This window comes from Oryctolagus cuniculus, chromosome 15 (genome assembly GCF_964237555.1).
Source record: "Oryctolagus cuniculus chromosome 15, mOryCun1.1, whole genome shotgun sequence".
NCBI lineage: Eukaryota > Metazoa > Chordata > Mammalia > Lagomorpha > Leporidae > Oryctolagus > Oryctolagus cuniculus.
The window spans coordinates 50,505,635-50,530,222 of NC_091446.1; the positions used below are offsets into that span (position 1 = coordinate 50,505,635).

Sequence of the window (24,588 nt, forward strand, 5' to 3'; positions counted from 1 at the left end):
AAGATTGAGTTTGCCTGAGCTCTATGCTCCTGGAAAATAGTGAAAAATCCCAGCACATGAACACTCTTTTCCGTTTCAGTAAACAATTCAGTGTAGACAAACTGCACATGACTAAAATAGAAGACCACTAGATGACCCCTTGTCTACCCATGAACATGCCTGACCATGACCTCCCAAATTCCCATTCTTTGTCTTATAAATGATTAATTGAATTGTTTGTCCCCACTGCCCAATCTGGACAAAATACTCACTAACTTGACTTAGCCAAACTTTAGAGGCTCCTCTTCTACCCCCCAAGCCTTTGAACTTTGTCCTGCCCTTGATCTTAGGCAAGCACTGGAATACAGAACAAAGCCACCCTAAGCAGCCTCTCCTGAGAGTCAGTCAAGCACACAGAAAAAGTCAGTTCAATGTCCAATCACACGCTCTGCTGACCCCACTCCCCTCACCTGATTCTGGCTTTGTTTACTCCTCCCTGGAAAAGCAAAGATCTTCTGCCTGACCCTGAGACACTGGGGGATGCCACCATCAGAGCTTCCTTCAACTCCAGCGGTCCCCCTTCCACAACTGCAACTGTGTTTTTAAATAAAGTCTCCCTTTACTAAGTCTGAATTTGTTTTTTTGACACTGCCTAAAGATAGAATTCTAATTCATTTTAGAAGTATATTTTTCCCCTGTCATATTTGCTTTTATTTATGATTTCCCTTTTATGGATTTTAAGTATTCATCCCTGAATCAGAAGCCACACAGGCAGAGAGATCAAACCCTTTAAGAGTATTAACAAGCTTCCTACATATCTCTTGGGTTCAAATGGAAATGAATAGGTAGGAGGGCTGCTTCGATATGCAAACACCTCCAGATAATCAATTCTATTCTAATATCATGCTGGCTGCAGAATCACAGCTTCTGGGGCCCTTTAATTCACTTCCAGCTAATGCCTGGGGTGCCAGTGCATAACAAAGAAAAAAGAAGAAAGTGGATAAAACTAAAATATTTCATCAGATCACAGCAAGTTAAAGCCTGGCCAACTCCAAGCTTCATTGAACATCTTTGTCTACTTATCCCTGAATGGGTTCAAATAAAAGATTTGCAAGTGTGTACACATTGTCAGCTTTGCACTCTTGCAATCATTTATGTTACCTCCTGAGGTTCAATGACACCATTTTCAAAAAGAAAGCAAGGATATGTGGACTGGCCCAAGTTTTTTGACATGTGAAGTCAGTAATAGGTAAAGTCATACATAAGTTAAAAATTAAGTTTGATTATGTATTTTTAATGAACTGCTCACTGAAATCATAGATAACATTAGCGTCCATCGTACCTGGTGTCCATAGCCATAGGATAGATTTGCTGGCTTCCTGTTCTGAAGATTCTGGTGCACACAGCCATTGCTACCAGGATTAGTAGTGTGCAAAGTAATGTTTAACAGCTGGCTCAGAGGAAGCGAGTAGGCACTGATGTGTAACACTTGCCAGTTTCCATGGACTGTAAGAGAGTCCTCACTAAACGGCTGATTTCAAGTTATGAGTAGGGGTACACCTGGAGTTGAGGAAGAGATGGTCAGTAATGCACTACAGACAGAATTTCAGCTACACAGATAGCACAGATACTAGGAAAATAATAAGAAAGTGATGAGCTTTGAGTATATACTCACCTAATTTCTAATATAACTTTTATATTTATATATTCACTATCACTAAAAAATGGAAACAACCCAAATGTCTTTCATTGACTGGATGTTAAATGGACTGTAGCACAGCCATAGAAGAGACCACCAAAGAGCAGCTGCATGGATGAATGTTAAGACATTACACCCAGGGAAAGGAGTCAGTCTGCAGAGGTCACATTATGCATGACGACATATGCATGACGACATTTGCATGACACCTTGCAAAAAGCAGATCCACAGTAGTGGAGAACAAGAAGATGCGTGTTTGCCACAGGCTGGGGTGGGAGAAAGGCTTGACTGCAAAAGGGGAAGCATGAGGGAGGTATTAGGGAGATGGAACTGCTCTGTGTTCTGACTGTGGCAGTGCTTACGTAAAACCATTATCACGTGTTGGGCTGGGTGCTGGATCCACAGTTGGAGTCCTTCATCCCATACTGGAGTGAGGGTTCAAGTCCTGGCTATTCTGCTTCCCAATCCAGGCTTCTGCTCAAGCACCCTTGGGCAGAAGATGATGCCTCAGGTGCTTGAGCCCTTGCTACCCACGCGGGAGATGCAAATGGAATTCAGGCTCCTAGCTTAGGCCTGGTCCAGCCCTGGCTATTGTGGGTATTTATGAAGTGAGCCACCATATGGAAGAGCTCTCTCTTTCTCTTTTTCTGTGTCACTCTTTTACGTAGATAAAAATAAATAAAAATAAACATCAAAAAAACTACATTTCTCAAAACTCATAAGACAACACAAGAATACTTCAAAAGTTTGTGGAAAGTACATATTTTGAAAAAACTATGTATGGACTTAAAATTTAAATTTTCTGTACCAAAATAAACTTATCTTTTAATATTGTTTTCTAGAAGGTTTTTGAGGTTCTCTCATATATCTAAAAAAGTTATTTCTATGGTATCTTTTAAGGTGTGTCTGTATATGTGTGTATATATATGTAATATATATATGGATATGTTATACATGTGTACATAATAGCATATATTTCTCCAAATAAATTTCTCTTAAAGAGAATTTTAAAAGAAATGTACTCTCTGAATCTCTGCCAGAAGAAGCGGCTTTGAAGAGCTCTGGGCTTGGTTTCTATCTGAAAATCCAGATCAGTCTAGAGTAATGACCTCATTCACCACCTCTCTGCCTGTCTCCCTAAATTGTTTCCCGGGGCACTCCTTTTGTGGAAGTGGATATGTTTGGGGAGAAAGGGCTTTAAGCTTCCACTGGGCTCCGGACCCATGGCTTTGTATACAATGCAGCATTTGTGCTTTTGTCTAACTCACATTGCTTGGCTGCAGACCTCCAGCTTAGAATAGCTGGTCGCAAGCCACATCCCTAGGCACCTGGAGGGTTTGAACAATCCTCAATTCCAGAGCCTATTGCTGAGGACAACTGGTCTATCCCTTGGGCAAGTGGCCCTGTGGAGCCCAGCAGTTGGCCAGGCTATGAGCATGGACTCCCATCATCTGTTATGCTGAACAAGATGGCATCCTGTCCCTTGCTGTATCCTCTTTGAATCAAACACAAAGTGGCCTCTGAAAAGGCTGGGAAACCTAGCCTTCTCTGATTGAGGGTTTGAATGGATATTCAAACTTTTTCCCTCTTTCCAAGATGATTGTGGGGTGGGGGGGGGGGCTGTAGGTGGAGGGGAAAGAGCCCTTTTGTTAACAATAAAGACAATAAAGAGCTGTGCACATGTAGGGGGAATGTGATTATGAGGATGAGTGTGCTGACTGGGGACCAAGTGAACACAGGATTATGTAATAGCAACTATGCCCTTTAAGCATGTGCCAGGCATGCTGCTACTGATCATTAAAGTATGAGAACAGGGCTGTCATCACTGTCAGGCAAGAGAACAAAGCCCCAGACCACATAGAGCAGAAGTGACAAGAAGTGACAGTGCTGGGCTCTAGCCCACAGGTAAAACCCTATAAGCCAAGTCCCCTCAGAGGAAACCCTGAAGACTGACACCATGACTGCTCTCTCAGGACCTGCCCCAGACAAGCAAACCAACACCAGCTTTCCTCAAAAGCCATTTTGAAAACTAGAATTGGACATGTCTGGCTAAAGATAGGACCAAAGTTGGCCTGAGACTCTCAGGGCTCTGCAGCCCCTCTACATGGCCACTTATCCAGTAGGTGGGCACCTTACTGTGAGAGATACAGATGCCAGTATGTGAGCTCTGGCTTTGAGTTCCGAAGAATAAGGTGGGACTCTGGTTCACCTGGGCGAGTAGTCAGCCTGGGGCAGGGCTGGAGAACAATGTCTGCCACATGCCTTGCACCTTCCTTAACAGGTTTGTCTGAATGGACACCCCTCACCTCACCTCTCTGGCCAGGCTCCAGAGGTCATGAGCTAGCACTCCTACAACAGGACATCTATTTTCACCATCTCATAGTTAGTGCATTTTATTCTTTATAAGGATCAAACATGCAGTTACCCTATTCTATCATTTTCTTGCTCTTCTAAAAGAACATTTTCTGTATCAAGTGAAGTACAATGTTCTGGAAGGTGTCCGGAACATAACAAATTTTCCCAGTCAGATGAATCAATTAATTGACAAGCTTTTATTGGGATTCCACTCCTGGGAAAGGTTCCCCCATCCCAACAGAGTGGGGGCTGGGGAAGTCGCAGTCAGAGGTTGGGAGGGCTCCTTTTATAGATACAGGGTGTGGGGGTTAAAGGTTGAGGCAGCTCTGATCCTCATTGGTTGACCTTTAGGCACCTGTGGGGACCTTGACAAGGACTTTTCGTCCCCGGAAGTGCGGGTAGGGACTCTCCATTCCCGGAAATGTAGGCCTTCTCTCCTTGCAGATCCCAAAGCTACCATCCCAACCTTTTGACGACAGGAAAAGGGGTCACGATGAGCCTCTGCTGATTGGGGACGTCGTCTACAGGGGCCCTCTGGGGGTATCTTGGAGCTCTGCAGGGACAGGTATGTATGGATGGAGAAGCATCTGGTTCACTGCTACTCTGGAGGCTTCCTGGATTCGATCTTTTATGATCCTGAGAGCACAAGGAGCGATCATTACAATTATCCCTACAGTTATTATGGGTCCCAGGGTTGGCAGAACCCAAGGGAGAAAAGAGGAAAATAGATCCCATCCTTGTTGTCCCTGATACTCTTGTTTGGCAATGCATTCCTTAAGTTGTTGTGCCTTGTTTCTGACCACTCCAGATTTGTTAGTAAAAAAGCAGCACTGTTCCCCCAGAAATACGCATGTTTCCCCTTTTTCTGCTAGAAAGAGGTCTAATGCCCTTCTGTTTTGAAGGGCCACATCAGCCAGGGAGTCAAACTGGGCTTGCAGTTTTATAATGGAGGCTGCAACATTTTATAGCTCCGTGTTTAAGGTGTTTGCCAGTTGCTCTATCTGGGTAGTACCATATACCAGGTTAGCTACTCCTGCCCTGTCCCCACTCCTGTTAGAACACCTAGTGCCACTAGAAAGGGAAGGACAATTATGTCCCTTTTAGCACGGATGTTTTGCAGCACCAGTATCGGGAGAGACTGGTTTTGGGGCACCACAGAGACCTCTGGGAGGACAATTACAGGAATACAGATATCAGTTACATTAGGCGGTAGACAGTGGAATAGGAAGCTCCTGCACTGGAGGAAGTGCCCTCCGGTTAAGCAATCTCCCAGCTTTATAGGGGTCACGGAATTATAGAGTGGAGCTGAAAAAAAGCGTTGGGGGATAGTGGGTCAGGAGATAATGATGAGGTTAGACTGAAGCACTGGTGTAGGTTTTTTGGGTGAGGGAGATTAGTAAGTAAGAGAAAAGTTGTCTCATCAGTGGGTCCAGGAGTAGAATTTGTTGGGACTTCGAAAGTTGTAAAGGAAGGCAGCAGGGTGCAACAAATCCAGCAACCATCAGCCAGAGAGCTCTCAGAAGAGCTGAGGAGCTGGTAGACAGAAGAGATGTACGACAGCCAGTCAGGGCACGGGAGGTGAAGTGGGTTGGGTCTCTGTGGGAGAGGTGGCAAGGGTCGCCACTGAGTGGTTATTGGTGACAAGTTTTCTCCCAGGTCCTTGAGAACCTCCTTAACCCTAGCAACCTCCTGTTGTCGATTAAAGTCCTGGTGCCCTCCCCCGTCAATATAGCCCCAGTGAGTGGTCAGTGTCATACAGACCTTTGATCCAGGGGATCTGCCAAAGCAGTCACGTCTGTGAACTCCACCACGGCGGACAGTTCCCTGGATTGCTGGTAATCCAGCGAAGGGACATCAGAATTGTGGTGATGTTCTCTCATAGCACGTGGCTGGAAAGTAAGATAGGTGGTAGGAGCACAAACATGTGGGCAGGGACTGAGCAGAGACCAGTATCTTAGGAGTCAGGGGTAGGACCAGGAGGACTAGGATTACAGACAAACTTAAGCTTGGTAGGCCCTGGAGCACTGGCTGTCCAGGATGACGGCGGCCCTGGGGGAGGGGAAGGTACCCTCTTGAGGCAAGATATATGATACCAGCTTTCATGACCCAGTAGTTTAGCTGCAGTTGGAGTGGTGAGAATTACCATGTGAGGTCCCGTACAACAGGGATGGAGTGGCTGGCGCTGGGAGGATCGGAGTAGGACGGAGTCCCCCAGCTGGAGAGACAGGACCTCTGGACCACCTGGGTGGTGAGCAGATGGGGACAGGATATTCCTGGCTAGCTGCGGGGTTCCCAGGAACTCAGGAGGGCCCAAAAAGGTGGAGGGTAGAGCGTTTGGCAGTAACACAGAAGAGGTGTCCTTAGGAGGTAAGACCATGATCCCGGGTTTAGGCACCATCTGGAAGGTGTCCAGCACATAACAAATTTTCCCATGCATATGAATCAATTAATCCACAAGCTTTTATTGGGATTCCACTCCTGGGTGAGGTTCCTCGGTCCCAACAGAGCGGGGGCCAGGGAAGTCACATGTCAGAGGTAGAGAGGGCTCCTTTTATAGATACAGGGCGTAGGGGTTAAAGGTCGAAGCAGGCCTGATCCTCATTGGTTGACCTTTAGGCACCCGTGGGGACCTTGACAAGGACTTTTCATCCCTGGAAGTGCAGGTAGGGACTCTCCATTCCCAGAAGTATAGGCCTTCTCTCCTTGCAGATCCCAAAGCTACCATGTTCAAGTTCAGATCTTGATGCAGGGGCTGGTCAGGATGCCTCACAGTTAAACTTGGAGGAATTAACAAAATGGTACTCAGTGTGAATGTCTGGACAAGGACACAAGTGGGTAACTGGTAACCAAGGGTCCCTACCAAACCAGGCCCATACTGCTTCCTGCTGGTGGGGTTGGAATTCTGTCTCCAAGACAGTGGGTCACTGCATCCTCTCTGGACTCTTGCCTAAGCCTTCTCCTCTAGGCTCCTCCTCAGCAAGCCCACCTGCCTGCCCAAAGTCTGTGTAGGGAGAGGACGCAGCTGGTTGGAAAGATGCATGCCCCGCTCCTGCCCCCGCCCTAGGACCAGCCTCTTCCTCAGTCCTCAGGCCATGGACCCTCCCAGATCACCAGCAATGACTTGGCCACTGACTGCTGGTGCTGTCCTATTTCTAGATCATCACGGTCACCAGCATCCAGGCAGAAGCATGCATGCATTAGACGAGGGCAGCCAGTGCACTCCATTGCCTATGGCTGACAAATGCCCTAGTCTGGGCATAGCCGGCAGGTCTGAGTACTCACTGTGCAGATTCGGAGGAGCCACACCTCTCCCTCTCCCATCCAAGCTCTGCAGCTACCAGCGCCACCCCACACCACAGAAGTTGTGAGCCTGCCCAAGAACAGTGGGCATATGGCTGACCCACAGAAATGAGGCCCCCGACTTCTAGGAAGAGGTGGGTTCTTGAGAAAGTTGAAACGCAGATCATGCTCTCCTCTGAGCCCAAACAGAAGAAACTCCGATGAGTCTACCATGTGAGATCTTCAATTCAGAACCAAATTAATGAGAGTTGGATAGCCTGGGATTGTACCCCAAAGGAAATGCTTTCTCTGGAAAATGTTAATATAGGACACATTCCAGTTACCTGAGGTCGTTTGAGTGAAGACTGCCTAAATGGCTCTGTGAGATTTAGGCCCAAAAGCAGTGTGTACATCAGAGAGGATAATTTCCTTAACTGCCTGGAAGGTATCACTGATTTTTCAAGAGAGCCTCTGTCTCCATAAAGCAAATACAACACACCACCCAGCCAGTCTCCAGGAGCTCGACAGTTCCTCATCCTCTGTTGATGTAAGTGTTACCCCTAAGGAAGCCCGATTCAACATATTACAGCCTGGCAGGGGTGGGGAACCATTTTATGTCCAGGGCCATTTGACACTTACAACAACATTCCCAGGCCACACAAACTGATCAACTTAAAAATTAGCCGGTTGTTACTGAATTTCGAGTACTGCCTGCAGTTGCCTTGGCAGGGTCAGACCAGATGATTTTGCAGGCCTATGTGGCCTGCGGGCTGGACTTTGCCCACAACTTGCAGAGGCTTCTGAGGGACTTGACCGTGCCCACATCTTGCTACCCAACACCTGGCCTCCAGAACAGTGAGCAAATATACTTCTGTGGTTTTAAACCAGCCAGTTTCTGGTGCTTTGTTATGGCAGTCATGGGAAATTGACACACCCCTGTAGTCCATTCCTGGTGAAAGCAAATGTCAATGCAAGGAAGAGAGAAGGACGATATTATAGAAACTGCTTTGAATTATCTCTCAAATCTGATAATTTTACATACAATTCATAGGAAATTGCTTGCAACACACTTCCCAGCCAATCCCCATACACTGCAGCCACCCACCTCCACAGTGAGAAACTGTTCATCTCGCCATACACTTTGCTTTTGCTGAGAAAATAGAGAGCCAGAGAGACCACTGACTCACCAGGACTCACCAGTGACCCACCAGCAACTTAAGTATGTTTCCCTCCTCATGCCCAGCCCACTTTGTTCTGGACAGACTTCTTGTACACAGGTAAGAACAGGCCACCTGAAGGATGCAGAAGACTGCTCTTCGTTGTTTATATCAGTCCACAAAAACTGTGCCTTCTGACTCTAGTGTATAGCATTGCAGGCAGCATGGCTGAAGCCTGAAGCTTCCATACGCAATTCTCCTAACTGTGACTTTGAAGCCTAACAAAATGACTCACTTAGCCTGCTGAACTTTGAAGAACTGCTCAGGGTGAGTGTGTCAGGGCATCGACCTTGGGAGGAGAGGAGTACACAAGTGCTTTGACATTACTGTTGGGGACTCAGATTAATTAATACACCCTCCTTGGATGTAAAGACCAGTGGTGAACTCATCAAGAAGCCTACACCATAATTTTGAAGTGAATGATTGCTCTATCTCAAACAAGAGTCTTACATAGTCCTCCAAAGGAGCCAAGATGAGATGTCAAAAACTGGAACAGGAAGGATGCATAAGAGCAATTAACTAATATCTTCAGCCTGAAAAGTTGCCCTCCAGGTTATGATGCCCTTCCAATAAGATGACTTTGCTAGCCTAGATTTCTCAGCATAATGTTCCCATTTGCTTCCTATCTGTCTGAATGCTAATTTAGTTTTCACTCACATTCCTAAAAATAATAAAGCTCCCACTTTTTAGACATAACAGACATTATAAGAAATTAACTAGCCTGCCAGTAAAAAGTTCCTATCCATTCTTCTTAGAAAGAAATTGAAGACTCATATCACAAGATGAACTTTCAAATAACACCGCAAAGGGGGCCTGGACACTCGCCAAGTAATCCGTACTGAAGTTTAGGTCCAAAATCCTGAGTCCAGCAGAACAACCTCCCCGAGGCAACAGAGGTAGAAACGGAGCAGCGCTGGTAGATGCTAAGCAGTGAAAGCCAACTTAGAATTCTAGCCTGAGGGGCCACCGAGGCATCTATAGGAGAAAGAAATGGGGGAGTCAGGAGTCAAACAGAATGCAGCCAAGAAAAGAATTGGGGAAAAGCAAGAAGGTCCTTTAATGAAAACGAGCCAAACTGAATTAAAGGTACAAGGCCTTTTTCTTAATGCACACAGCTGACTATTGATTAAACCTTAAACATGATTTGATAACTATCAAAAAAATCAGTCCTGTTGGGGCAGACACTGTGGCACGGCAAGTTAAGCCACTGTTTGGGATGCCTGCCTGCTATATCCAAGTGGTTGGTTTGAGTCCTGGCTACTCTGAACTTCAGATACAACCTCCTACTAATGTGCCTATCAGGCAATGGATAACACTATGTACTTGTGTTCCTGCCACCACATGGGAGATCTAGATGGAGTTCCTGGCTCCTGATTTCAACCTGGCCTACCCCTGGCTATTGCAGGAACTTGAGGAGTGAACCAACAGATAGGAGATCTGTCTCTGTCTCCCTCTCTATGTCACTCTGCCTTTCAAATAAGTAAATACATCTTTTTAAAAAAATCAGTCTTCTCCAAATACTTCCTTAGCCTGTCACAGTTGCTGTTTTTTCTAGTCTATAAGCGTGCCTGCTGTGCCCACAGCCTGTAAAGAACTCTCAGAAGTACATGTCATCCACTGCATTACTGTAGTTCATTGGATCAGCAGTAAACACTTGATGCAAGACCAACTCCCAATCAAAATGTTTCCTCGTAACTTAAATTAAGAGATAGCCCACCTATGGGTAGAATGTAATTGAGCTAAAGGGCTAAGTGGACTCTGATCTGGCCATTTTGGTGCTGGAAATCTGTCAATAGACAATCCTGAGCCGCAGAAATAGAACAAGGCAGCATAAAGAAATAGATACTTGACACCCTGTAGTCCAAGAAACAGTGAGAGAGGAGGGGAAGCACAGCTGCCTTAATGACTGACAGCATAGCAATCCTCACTCACAATCTGTATAAAATGCCTGCAGGGAATTTGTTTCAGTGAGGTTTCTGTATTCTTTTGTCCAACATCTCTTATATCCTGAAGGATTCTGGCTAAAGCAGCATGGTTACTTTTTCCCAAAGTTATTCCTACTGTTCTCCAAACACCCCTGTGTGGGCAGAACTGTCTTTTAGAGAAAAAATATGACTCTGAGAAAGAAGGGGAAGCCTGAGAGCAAATTATGAAAATTGTCCTCTAAAATGATGTGCATGTGCACATACATGCATATAAAACAGGATGAAATAGTGTAGATTCAATGGTGTTAAATGGGACAGGATGAATGTTGCCTTTTAAGAATGCTATAGTTAGCTTTACCCACAGACAACAATTGCTCATAATGATCTCAGATTCCACTGATACACATATTCCTTTTGATTTTTCCTCCTTATCCATCAAAATAATGAAGACTATTCTGAATTTTTACCTAAGGGTAAAGCAGTAATATCTATCTGTTCCTACGAGATGAATTCTAAATGAGAAAAGTTGAGCAGGCCAAGTAAAAAAAGAGGACAATTTCACCATTTTTACAAAATGCAGAGAAAAGTGGATCATTTTGTCTCTGAACTTTTCATGGAAGTCAAGATTCAAAAAGGAAAAATTACATATAAAAAGAACATTTTTGGGTTTTTTTGACTGTAACATATAGGATTACAAAAAGAAATGAGCTAAATTATCCAATTAAAAGATGCAGGCTGTCTGAATGGATTGAAAAACAAGACCCATCTATTTGCTGCCTACAATAAACACACCTCACCAACAAAGATACACATAGACTGAAAGTGAGAGGATGTAAAAAAAAGTTATTCCATGATAAAAATAAAGCAAAAACAAGCATGTGTTGCCATTCTAATATCAGACAAAATATACTTTAAGACAAAAACTATTAAAAGGACAAAGAAGGGCTTTATGTAATGATTAAGGGATCAATTCAACAGGAAGATGTGATTATAGTAAATGCATATGTGCCCAATGCCAGGGTGCTTGGATATTTAAAAAAAATTAATAGATTCAAAGGGAGACACAGGTTCCAATACAATAATAATGGGAGACTTAAATACCACATTTTCATCAACGGACAGATCAACTAGACAAAATAACAAAGACACAACAGAGCTACTCTATAGTATGGACCAAGTGGACTTGATTGATATCTACAGAACCTTTCATCCCACAGTTGCACAATATACATTCCTTTCATCCATGAATGGAATTTTCTAGAATAGACCATACACTAGGCCATAAGGCAAGTCTCAACAATTTTTTTAAAAAACTGAAATCATACCATGTATCTTTTTTGACCACAATGAAATGAAGCTGGAAATTAACAAATTAAGAAACTCCAGAAAATATGCAAGCACATGGAAAATGAACAACTGAATGCTCTTGAATGGACAGCAGATCATAGAAGAAATCAGAGAAAAATCAAAAAATTCATAGAAATGAATGAAGATAACAACAGAATATATGAAATTTATTGGATACAGAAGAAACAGTGTTAAGAGGAAAGTTTATGGCAATTAATGCCTACATCAAGAAATTGGAAAATCATCAAATAAACGATCTATCAATGCACCTCAAGGACCTAGAGAAACAAGGACAAGCCAAACACAAAATTAGTAGAAGGAAAGAAATCATTAAAATCAGAGAAGAAATAAACAAAATTGAAACAAAAAAGGTACAAAAGATCATTGAAATGAAGAGCTGGTTTTTTGAAAAAATAAAATTGATACATCATTGACCAAACTAACCTCCCAAAAAAGGGAGAAGATCCAAATTAACAAAATCAGAGGTGAAAAAGAAGGTATTGCAATTGATATCACACAAATGAAAAGAATCACTAAGAATACTACAAAGAGCTATGCACCAACTGGAAAGTCTAGAAAAGAATGGATTTCTGGACACATACAATCTACCAAAATTGAGCATGAAGACACAGAAACCTAAACAGACCAATAACCAAGACAAAGATGGAATCAGTAATAAAGACCCTCCCAAAAAGAAAACCAAAGGCAGAATGGCTTCACTACTAAATTCTACCAAACTTTTAAAGAACTAAAACCTATTTTCACAAAGTATTCGAAATAATTGAAAGAGAGAGGATCCTCCCAAACTCCTTCTATGAGGCCAGCATCATCTTTGTTCTAAAAGCAGAAGAATATACAAGAAATAAAGAGAACTATAGATCAATATCACTGATTAACATAGATGCGAAAAATCCTCAACAAGATACTAGCTAATCAAATCCAATAATACATCAGAAAGATTATTCACCTGGACCAAATGGGGTTTATCCCTGTTATGCAGTGGTGGTTCAACATTTGCAAATCAATAAATGTGATACATAACATTAACAAACTGAAGAATAAAAAAACATATGATTAAGCAAGAACTGGCATCCAGGAACCAAGCACTTTGCTCCTCTCTCAGAATAAACAGAGACCAGAAGCCAGATACTATGCCAAGAAAACCAGGAATTCGTCCAACCCTTCTCCCAGATTGTCAAGGTACTAACTGAGGTGGAGATGGGATACCCAGAGATAGGAGATGCTATTGCCCTGCTTAAGGAGATCATGGAGTACAATGACCATTGGTGGCAAGTACATTCGGGGTTTGAGGGTGCTGATAGCCTTCTGGGAGCTGGTAGAACCAAAGAAGCAGGATGATAAAAGTCTCCAGTGGCCCACTGGCCATGGTCTGGTATGTGGAACTGGTGAAAGCTTTCTTCCCGATGTCAGACAACATCATGGCTATATCTCTCACCCACCAGGGGCAGCTCTGCTAGTGTCAGAAGCCAGGCATAGATTTGGACACTGCCAACAACATCCTGCTTCTGGAAGCATGCATCTACAGCCTGCTCAAGTTCTGGTACATTCGGGATTTGAAGGTGCTAAGCAGCCCTACTACCTGAACCTCATCAAGCTCTTCCTACAGAGTTCCTTTCTGAGATGGGAACAGATCCTGGACCTCGTCACAGCACCCCAGGGCAATATAGATCTTGGAAGACACAATGAAAAGGGGTAAAAATCTATCATCAAGTACAATGCAGTCTTCTACTCCTTCTACTTTCCTGTAGCTAGTGCCAAGTACATGGCAGGCATCAACAAGGAGAAAGAACATGTTAATCCCAGAAAGATCATACTGGAGACAGGAGAATTCTGTCAGATTCAGGATGATTACCTCAACCTCTTTGTGGGCCCCAGTGTGATGGACAAGGTTGGCATCTACATCCAAGACAACAAATGCAGCTGGCTAGTGGTTCAATGTCTGCAATGGGCCACTCTGGAACAGTGCCTGATCCTACAGAATAATTACAGGCAAAAGAGGCCAAGAACGTGGCCAGGTTTAAAGTTCTCTGTGAGGAGCTGGAACAACCAGTCATGTTCTCGCAGTACGGGAAGGACAGCTACAGCCACCTCATGATGGAGCAGGTCCTGCCACCATCCATCTCCCTGGGGCTAGTGCACAAGAGCTACATGCATAAAAAGTGATCCAGAGACTGTGAGAGAGGGGAGGGGAGACTCTCAACAAATTATTGTGTGACCTTAAAAAATAGGATTATCTCAATAGATTCAGAGAAAGCATTTTATAAAATAAAGCATCTTTTCATGAAAAAAACCTTAAGCAAATTGAATATAGAAGGAACATTCCTCAATACAATCAAGGCAATATATGACAAACACACAGTCAGCACCATATTGAATGGGAAAAAGTTGGAAATATTTCCAGTAAGATCTGGACCAAGCAAGGATGCCTACTTTCACCACTGCTATTCAATATAGTTCTGGAGATTTTAGCCAGAGCCATTAGGCAAGAAAAATAAATCAAAGGGATACAAACTGGAAAGGAGGAAATCAAATTATCCTTATTTGCAGATGATATGGTCCTATATACAGGAGAAACCAAAAGATTCTACTAAGAGACTATTGGAGCTCATATGAGAGTTTGCTAAAGTTTCAGGACATAAAACCAACACACAAAAATCAATAGCCTTTGTATACATAGACAATGCCATGACTGAGAAAGAATTTTTAAGATCAGTACCATTCACTGATCTTAAATTTAAATACCTTGGAATAAATTTAACCAAGAATGTGAAGGATCTCTACAACAAAAATTTCAAAACATTAAAGGAAAAAACAGAATAAGACACCAATAAAAGGAAAAATCTTCCTTGTTAATGGATTGGAAGAATTAATATCATCAAAATGTCCATACTACCCGAAGCAATTTACAGATTCAACGTAATACCAATCAATATGCCAAGGATATTTTTCTCAGATCTAGAAATAAAACAATGTTAAAACTCATGTGGAAACACAAGAGACCTCAAAAGCTAAAGCGATTTTAATAAAAAAAAAAAAAAACAAAGCTGGAGATATCACAATACAATATTTCAAGATATGCTACAGGGAAGTTATAATCAAAACAACCTGATACTGGCACAATAATAGATATGGAGACAGATGGAGCAGAATAGAGACCTGAGAAATCAGTCCATGGAGCTACAACCAGCTAATCTTTGACATGCAAGCCAAAATCAATCCCTGGAGAAAGAACAGTCTCTTCAATAAATGGTGTTGAGAAAGCTGGATATACAAAAACATAAGTATAAAACAAGACCCATGGCTTATACCTTATGCAAAAATCAACTCACAATGAATCAAAGATCCAAATCTACAATTGATACCATCAAATTAATAGTGAAAAAGATTGAGCAAACTCTGCAAGACCTTGGCATAAGCAAAGACTTCTTGGAAAAGACCCCAGAAGCACAGGCAATTAGAGCAGAAACAGATAAATGGAGTTACATCAAGCTAAAAAGCTTCTGCACTGCAAAGAAAACAGTCAACAAAATGAAGAGGCCACCAATGGAGTGGGAGAAAATATTTCAAAGGTTAAAATACAAATGGTCAACAGATACATGAGAAAATGCTCAGAATCACTAGCCATCAGAGAAATGCAAATAAAAACCACAATGAGATTTCACCTCATTAGAATGGCTATCACCCAAAAAAAAAAAAAAAGCTAGTGGGGATGTGGTGGAGAAGATACCCTAATATACTGTTGGGGGAATGTCAACTAATACAACCATTGTGGAGGACAGTATGGAGATTACTTAGAAATCTGAAAATAGATCTACCATATGACCCACCATCCCACTCCTGAGAATTTACCTAAATAAAATCAGCATATGAAAGAGTTATTTGTACCCCCATGTTTCTTACAGTTCAATTCACAATAGCTAAGATATGGAATCAATTCAAATGTCCATCAACTGATGACTGGATGAAGAAAATGTGGCATATATGTACAATATGGAATAATACTCAGCTATAAAAAAGAATGAAATCCTGTCTTTTGTAACAAAATGGGTTCAACTGGAAACCATTATGCTTAGTGAAGAAAGTCAGTCCCAAAAAGATAAATATCATGTTTTCTCTCATATATAGTAGTTTATATAGAATACAAAAAAAGTACAGGATCAAAATGGACATCTTGTGATTTGACTGTTTTTTTAGCCCTCATTTATACTTCTTTGGAACTGTGGTCTTTATATGTTTTCATTTTTTGAATATTATGGTCAGTGATGCATTAAGCATGTAATTATAGAGTGGACTGAAATTATGTCTTTGCAAATTTTAAACAAAAAAATATGAAAGGAAGGAAGCAGGAGGATTGAGGGAAGGAGAAAAGTAGAGAGGAAAGTATCAGAATTGTACCTATGAAGTACATGAAATTCATTCTCTTTACATCAATAAATTTAAAAATGATGTTTCTGATATCATTTCAACTGTTTAATTATTTATTTAAGCAACAGAAAGAGAAAGAGGAAGGAAAAGACCTCTCTCCTAGTGGTTCACTCCCTCAAATGCCATAGACTCAGTGCCAAACCATGAGCCAAGAACTCAATATAGATCTCCCACACAGATGACAGCAACCAAATTACTTGAGAAATCAGTGTTGTTTACATTAACAGGAAGCTGGAATAAGGTGCCAGAGTTGACTTTCAAACCAGATAGTCAAATACAGAATGCAAGCATCTTATCCAATGGGCCAACCACCCACTCTTAATGTTAATTTTATAATTTCTGTCCTGGTTCACAATTAGGTAATAAATATCACATACAAGAAGATGTATAGCTGCATTAAATCCTCACTCAAATAAATGTCAAGACCCTACACTGGAGTAGAATTCTATTAGGTATTGCTCTTTTGTATTCAACAATCCATCAAACAGCATCATACAGTAAATTAGATTGCTGGTTTTACACTAAGGCTCATTTAATTATAAATATGATTATCAAGATTAACTCACTATGGAATGGGAGAGGGAACGGGAAATGGGAGGGTTGTGGGTGGGAGGGAAGTTATGAGGGGGGAAAGCCACTGTAATCCAAAAGTTGTTCTTTGGAAATTTATATTTATTAAATAAAAGTTTAAAAAAAAGATTAACTCACTAATTACTGGCATCTCAATTTATAAGAACTGATACTATTTATACTCCATCAATAATCACTACCTTATTTAACTATTCCTTGCTGTTATTATTAATTAAAAGTGATACAATCAATTCTTAGGAGTATAACTAGCAAGCTGTTGGCATTCTTTGTTGAAAATGTATTGGAACAAAAGCAATTAGCAAAAGTATAACTTGATTAAAACTATTGCAATGCTGAAGAGAACCTGAACAATAGATTGCCCTGCTAGTTCTAGTGTCAAAACTTTTAAATAAAATGTGATACATGGATTGTTTTAAACTAAGAATTTAATCAGGGACAGCAAGAGGGTAAGAAATATGACATCTTAAATGTTTGAGGAAATGAAGATGTTTACACTGATTGGACAGTACACAATGCAGACATGTACAGAAAGATCACATAGAGGGCCGGCGCTGTGGCGCAGAGGGTAACACCCTGGCCTGAAGCACTGGCATCCCATATGGGTGCCGGTTCGAGAACCAGCTGCTCCTCTTTTGATCCAGGTCTCCGCCATGACCTTGGAAAGCAATAGAAGATGGCCCAAGTGCTTGGGCCCCTGCACCCACCAGGGAGATCCAGAAGAAGCTCCTGGCTCCTGGCTTCGGCTCGGCGCAGCTCCGGCCATTGCAGCCAAATGGGAAGTGAACCATTAGATGAAAGACCTCTCTCTCTCTCTCTCTCTCTGTGCCTCTCCTCTCTCTGTATAATTCTGACTTTCAAATAAATCTAAAAAAAAAGAAAGATCACATATACCCCATCAATGTGTTCAATATTGATGTGTCAGTTCAGAAAGTTTTTAAATTCATAGTATTTATTTTAGAGACAGTCAGAGTTCTCATGGTCTGGTTCACTTTCCAAATGCCCACAACTGTCGGAATGAGGATAGGCTAAGGCTCAAAGCCAGGAACTCAATCCAAGTCTCCCACATAGATTGCAGGAACCCAGCTCCCCAAGTCATTACCTGCTGCCTCTCAGAATATGCATTAGAAGAAAGCTGGATCGTTTCTCGGCCTTTTGGCTAAGATCAAATGTAAAAGAAAGCTGGAATCAGGCACAAAGATGGGACTCAATGCAGACACTCTGAAATGGGATGCAGGTGTTCCAACCTATACCAAATAAAATGTCCATGCCATCAGTGAAAATTTTTTAAAATAAATATGTAGCTGACATTGTGGTATAGTAGGTAAATCTGCCACCTGCAACACTAGCATCACATATGGGCACCAGCTTGTGTCCCAGCTGCACCACTCTCAATCTAGCTCCCTATTAGTGGCCTGGGAAGAACAGCAAAAGGCCCAAGTGTTTGGGCCCCTACCACCTACTTGGGAGACCTGGGTGAGCCTCCTGGCTCCTGACTTTAACCTGGCCCAGTGCTGTGGTTGTGACCACCTGGGGAGTGAACCAGCAGATGAAAGATTGCTCTTTCCATGTCTCTACTTCTCTTTCCCTCTGTAACTCTGACTTCCAAATAAACAAAATGTTTTCTTAAAAAAAGTAAATCAGACATCTTGAACAATACATGGAATATTCCACATCAAATTTGGTCTGTAGTATCACAACTCATAATCTTAGAAAATGTGAAAGACCCAGTCTGTGATTGGCAGGTAATTAAGTAGTGTGGTACATGGGTCTCCATGAATATTAGATTCTTTTCTGATAGAAAAAATTCAGAAGATTGAGGAGCAGTAAAACAGGGAAGAAGTAATCCTATTTTTACATCTCATCCAAATATGAAGATCACATTGGAAAACCTGCATAAGGAATAAAGTATTAAATTACTTTCACGGTATATGAACATCATGGTCACTGCTAGTCTGTCATAATACTCTTTAAGAGATGTTTTATTTCAGTACTTTAGATGTCAGCTCCCGGATGATAACAGCCTACAAAACATCAGCATGAATTATACATGAAAAGATCACAAAATCCTGAATGAAACAAGGAGAGGTTGACAAAGTTTGGCTTCTTAGACGTAGAATTAAAATGAAGCATGATTTTTAAAAATTCTTCAGATACAGAAGCTCCAGTTCTGTAAAGGAGTAAGAAAAATCCCTCTAATGTAATTATCATAACAAAACAGGAATGCAGGAAAATGGGAGGGGAGAGGGGCCTGAGCTGAGCAATTTTACTTCTGCAACTGATTTTCTTGATTTGCAGAGGGAATAAGCAAGCCAGCCTCATAGCCAATGTCTTAATCATTCATTCATGAATGCGTGTGCCTACCACGTGGTAGCACTATAGGGAACAAGACAAAGATGTTCCCATGCTCTCGTCTTCATGAAGATTGCTTAATGGTAGAAGAGACAAGGAACAGCGTTGTTGCACAGCAAGTGCCACTGCCTACAGTGCCAGCATCCCCTATAAGCACCTGTTTGAGTCTCAGCTGCTCCACTTCCAATCTGGCTCCCTGATAATACAACTGGGACAACATCAGCAGGTGGTCCAAGGGCTTGGGCCCCTGTGACCCACATGGTAGACCTGGATAGAGTTCCTGGTTCTGGCTTTGGCCCGGCAGAGCCTTGGCTGTTGTCACCATTTGGGAAGTGAACCAGCGGATAGAAGATCTCTCCTCTGTCTCTCACTCTCTCTCTGTAATTCTGCCTTTCAAATAAATCTTTTTAAATAAATATATAAATAAAAAAGAAAAGATGGGAGAAAAGGAAATATATTTGTAAAGTAGGGCTCACCAACCAAGTTTGAGAGCGCACATAAAATAAATAATTACAACCTTGTTCTTGTTCACAGGAGCAAGAACAATTCCCATTAGTGACACAAGTGGTCACTTTGTGATCTTTATTATGCATACGTCTTCACTTGACAGAGGTATTTTTTTTTTTTTTGACAGGCAGAGTTAGACAGTGAGAGAGAGAGACAGAGAGAAAGGTCTTCCTTCCTTTGGCTCACCCCCCAAATGGCTGCTGCAGCCGGCGCACTGCACTGATCTGAAGCCAGGAGCCAAGTGCTTCCTCCTGGTCTCCCATGCGGGTGCAGGGCCCAAGCACCTGGGCCATCCTCCACTGCCTTCCTGGGCCACAGCAGAGAGCTGGACTGGAAGAGGAGCAATCGGGACAGAATCCAGCACCCCAACTGGGACCAGAACCCGGGGTGCCGGTGCCACAGGCAGAGGATTAGCCAAGTGAGCCGCGGCACTGGCCAACAGAGGTATTTTTTTAACAACAGACCCTGAAAAAGTCACATTTCATTGATGAAGCTAGCTATGGATATAAAAGCAAAATGAAAGAACAAGAATAACTGTCCATGCCAAGTACTTAGGAAGCTGAGATTCTCTAGATATTTCCCTGATATGCCTACAGGTCAGAACCAAACAGAATCTACGTTTACAAGGACATATGTACGTAGACATTCAGCACAGCCTAGGAAGTGTAATAAATCTACTGTCTGTGCTATAGAACATGGCTGACAATGTGTCCCTAACACAGCAAGCTTCATTCCTTACTTGGTCCCTTGATGCTCTCCTTGTCTTTGTCATGAGATGAAGAAAAGCATGCAAGTAGAGAGTGAACCAGCAGATGGAAGATCTTTCTCTCTCTGCTTCTGCCTCTCTGTAACTCTTTCAAATAAATAAATGAATCTTAAAAAAAAAATAAAAATAAGGAAAGCATAATAAATTCATGATTGACTATTACTATGAACCAATGACTGTGGTAAGTTTATATACTTCCCGGCGCCGCGGCTCACTAGGCTAATCCTCCACCTTGCGGCACAGGCACACCGGGTTCTAGTCCCGGTCGAGGCACCGGATTCTGTCCCGGTTGCCCCTCTTCCAGGCCAGCTCTCTGCTGTGGCCAGGGAGTGCAGTGGAGGATGGCCCAAGTGCTTGGGCCCTGCACCCCATGGGAGACCAGGAGAAGTACCTGGCTCCAGCCATCGGATCAGCATGGTGCGGCGGCCACAGCACGCTGTCTGCGGCAGCCATTGGAGGGTGAACCAACGGCAAAGGAAGACCTTCCTCTCTGTCTCTCTCTCTCACTGTCCACTCTGCCTGTCCCAAAAGTTTATATACTTCAACAACCTAACAAGATAAATGTCAGATAAGATTTTAAAATTGGATAATATTTAAATTATTTAAGATTTTTTGATTTAATGCTATAACTAGTACTCAAACAGTATTTTTCACTTTGTGTTTCTATGTGGGTGCAAACTGTTGAAATCTTTACTTAATATATGCTAAACTGATCTTCTGTATATAAAGAGAATTGAAAATGAATCTTGATGTGAATGGAAGGGGGGAGGGAGAGGGAAAGGGGAGGGTTTCGGGTGGGAGGGAAGTTATGGGGGATGGGGGAGCCATTGTAATCCATAAGCTGTACTTTGGAAATTTATATTCATTAAATAAAAGTTTAAAAAAAAGATTTTTAAGGGTATCCTTAAAATGAAACTTTAAAGCCTGAAATGCATTGGCTGTCTTATCTAATAGTTTTAATATTTATTTTGTGACAAATATTACAAAAAACTTTTTTTCATTTTGCATTATATTGTATGCACTGAGGATGCATCTGAAACATCTTTTTATTGGATGTTCAAATATACACTGCTTCAAACAAATTGATTTTCATAAATAATTTGGTTTTGATTTTGACATTGACATTGCTTTTACTAATACAAATTTCAGATGTGTTTGTGATTTCATGTCAAAATATTTCACATAAATGTACATTTCTTCCTCTTTGCATTTCTCTTTAAAGTATTTGCCAAGTTAATGAATAATCTAGACACTGGAAAACTCCACACTATTATTGGATAGCATTCTACTAACAAAATTCAGATCTTCTAGGAAAGTTAACAGTAATACTAGGAATTACAGGTCAAAATTACCAAGTAGGGACTTACTTTCTCGACAAAACTTATTTCTTGGAATTCCATTCATGGTACTTGTATATAATGTAAAGCTATGTAAACATACCTCATTTATAAAGATAACTCACTGTGGGGCCGGCTCTGTGGCACAGCACGTTAAGCCCTGGTCTGCAGTACCAGCATCCCATACGGGCACTGGTTCGAGTCTTGACTGCTCCTCTTCTGATCTAGCTGTCTGCTATGGCCTGGGAAAGTAGTAGAAGATGGCCTAAATTTTTGGGCCCCTGCACCTGCATGGGAGGCCTGGAAGAAGTTCCTGGCTCCTGGCTTCAGATCAACGTAGCTCCAGCTGTTGCAGCCATCTGGGGAGTGAACCAGTGGATAAAAGACTTTTCTCTCTCTCTCTGCCTCTCCATAACTCTGCCTTTCAAATAAATAAAATAAATCTTTACCCTCACCCCTGTTGAGGTTGATTTCTTCTGAGAGGAGAAGCGTGGTGGGGGCAAGAGGCTCGGAGTCACCACACAGACCCCAGGAGTCAGGTGAAAGCGAGCCAGAGGCGAGCAGCCCACAGACTTGTTTCTTTCAGTTGGTACAGCGGCTTAAATAGCCAAGGCAGCCAATCCGGTCAAGGGGCAGTTTATGCCCTAACCAATCACAGCCTGTTGCCAGGCAGTATCCGTTTGCCATGTGGTTTCCAAAGCCATCCAATCACAGCCTGTTGCCAGGCAGGCTCTGTTGCCAGGTGGTTTCCCAAGGGGTTTCCCAGGGGGTTTCCGAAGCCACTCCTGAGTAACTGAGGCTCGCTTGCCAGCGGACATCTTGGCATGGCCTTCTCATGCCACTACACCCCCCACCCCGAAAAAAAGATAACTCACTGTAAGAAAGAAGTAGCTCACAAACACCCATTTATAAAAGCATGGCCCAGGCACAAATAATATTTAACCATATCATTTTCTCCTATGTGTGGCTTTTCCAGTCTCCAGACACATCATTAATTTTTAAAAATTATTTATTTATTTGGAAAGTTAGAGTTACAGAGAGAGAGGAGACACAGAGAGAGAGGTTTTCCATTACTAGTTCCCTCCCCAAATGGCTAAAATGGCTGGGGCTGGGCCAGGCCAAAGCCAGGAGCCAAGAGCTTCATCTGGGACTCCCATGTGGTTTCATGGTCCCAAGGACTTGGGCAGTCCTCTGATGTTTTACCCAGGTCCATTAGCAGGGAATTGGATTGGAAGTGGAACAGCCAGACTCAAACAAGTGCCACAGCTCCAACCCCCAAACTTCATTTTTGTCTGCATTTGTCAACCTCTCCTACTCTTCTTTGACTTGACATCAGTGGATTCCTTCAAATCAGTAGCATCTCTATGTTGATTGCTGTTCATTAATTCTTTCAAGCGCTTTTTTCCTTAAGCACTAGAAAACTTGCCTACAAAATATCTTTCTTCACAGAGGCAAACACATTAGCAGTGGCACATCTCACCTTACATTTAGAGGTGCAGATGTTTTATGTAAAGGCAAACATATATGCTTATGAGGTAAAATAAGGTTAACCCATGGCCTGCAACGTGGAGACTGCTGAATGGCAGTACAGGTGCCTGATTGAACTTCTCCACGAATCCCTAAATTTGCAATGATTGTTGAGCTCAGGGTCCATGTTGTGCTCTGATATTTAATTATGGAAAGTTCATGCTCCTTCACATTCACCTTTATACAAAGGCCCTAGGAAAGTTATCAGCAATTGGTTGAGTTACTGAACCGCAAATCACCCAAAGTGTTAAAGCTTAAATGTGCATTCCTAGGGCCTTTCTTTAAATGTATGTTTTCTATAGGCTAAAGAGAGAAGAGGTGCAATTGACTCAAAAAAGGCTTAATTCTCCGTTTTATTTTGGACTGAGAGAGAACAAAGGAGGCATCAAACACGTGGTTTTAAACAATCAACAGGGCTGTACATAAAAGGAAACCAAAGGGGGAAAAAAAAAAAAGAATAGTGCTTTAACTGGAGAAAATAGCAGAAGAAAGTAGATCAGTAGAAATACGTAAATGGGTGGAGGATGATCATTCTCTATGATGAAATTCTCACAGAGTTAAGGATTTCCAAGTGGAAAGGGACTGGATAATAATAATGCTGGAAGGCCAAGAGAGCCACAGAACTGTGCTAGAGCAAATTGTATGTGGGTGTGTGGGTGTGTGGGTGTAGGTGTGTGTGCGTGTGTGAAGGTCATCATTTATTCTTAGGAAAATACCTGTTATCAGTGCCGAGTACTCTACTACAGGAAAGAAGGATCATGGAGACCACACAGTTATGGATTGAATATGTCCCCCCAAAATTAATATGCTGAAGCCCTGATCTCCAAAGTGACTGTATTTGCTGAAGGGCCCTGAAGGAACATACCTAGGTGAAATGAGGTCTTAAGAGTAGGGTCCTGGGGCTGGCGCCATGGCTCACTTGGTTAATCCTCCACCTGCGGCGCCGCCATCCCATATGGGTGCTGGGCTCTAGTCCCAATTGCTCCTCTTCCAGTCCAGCTCTCTGCTATGGCCTGGAAAAGTAGTAGAGGAGGCCCAAGTTCTTGGGCTCCTGCACCCACATGGGAGACTTGGAGGAAGCACCTGGCTCCTGGCTTCGGATGGGCGCAGCTCCGCCCGTTGCGGCCATTTGGAGAGTGAACCAGCGGAAGGAAGACCTTTCTCTCTGTCTCTCTCTCATTGTCTGTAACTCTACCTCTCAAATAAATAAATAAAATCTTTAAAAAAAAAATAGAGTAGGGTCCTAATCTGACAGGGCAGGTGT

General features: G+C 42.4%; 1 long non-coding RNA gene and 1 pseudogene across 1 annotated transcript; one reads left to right on the forward strand and one right to left on the reverse strand.

The window, feature by feature from the left end:
* Positions 1 to 3,687: 3,687 nt before the first annotated feature.
* Positions 3,688 to 22,490, reverse strand: LOC127484212 (uncharacterized). The gene is made up of 3 exons (XR_007911038.2): positions 22,253 to 22,490; positions 9,331 to 9,504; positions 3,688 to 5,922 (listed from the first exon to the last, which is right to left on the reverse strand). It is a non-coding gene; the product is annotated as an uncharacterized lncRNA (long non-coding RNA).
* On the forward strand, positions 12,872 to 13,985 carry LOC100359161 (farnesyl pyrophosphate synthase pseudogene; annotated as a pseudogene).
* Positions 22,491 to 24,588: the final 2,098 nt, after the last annotated feature.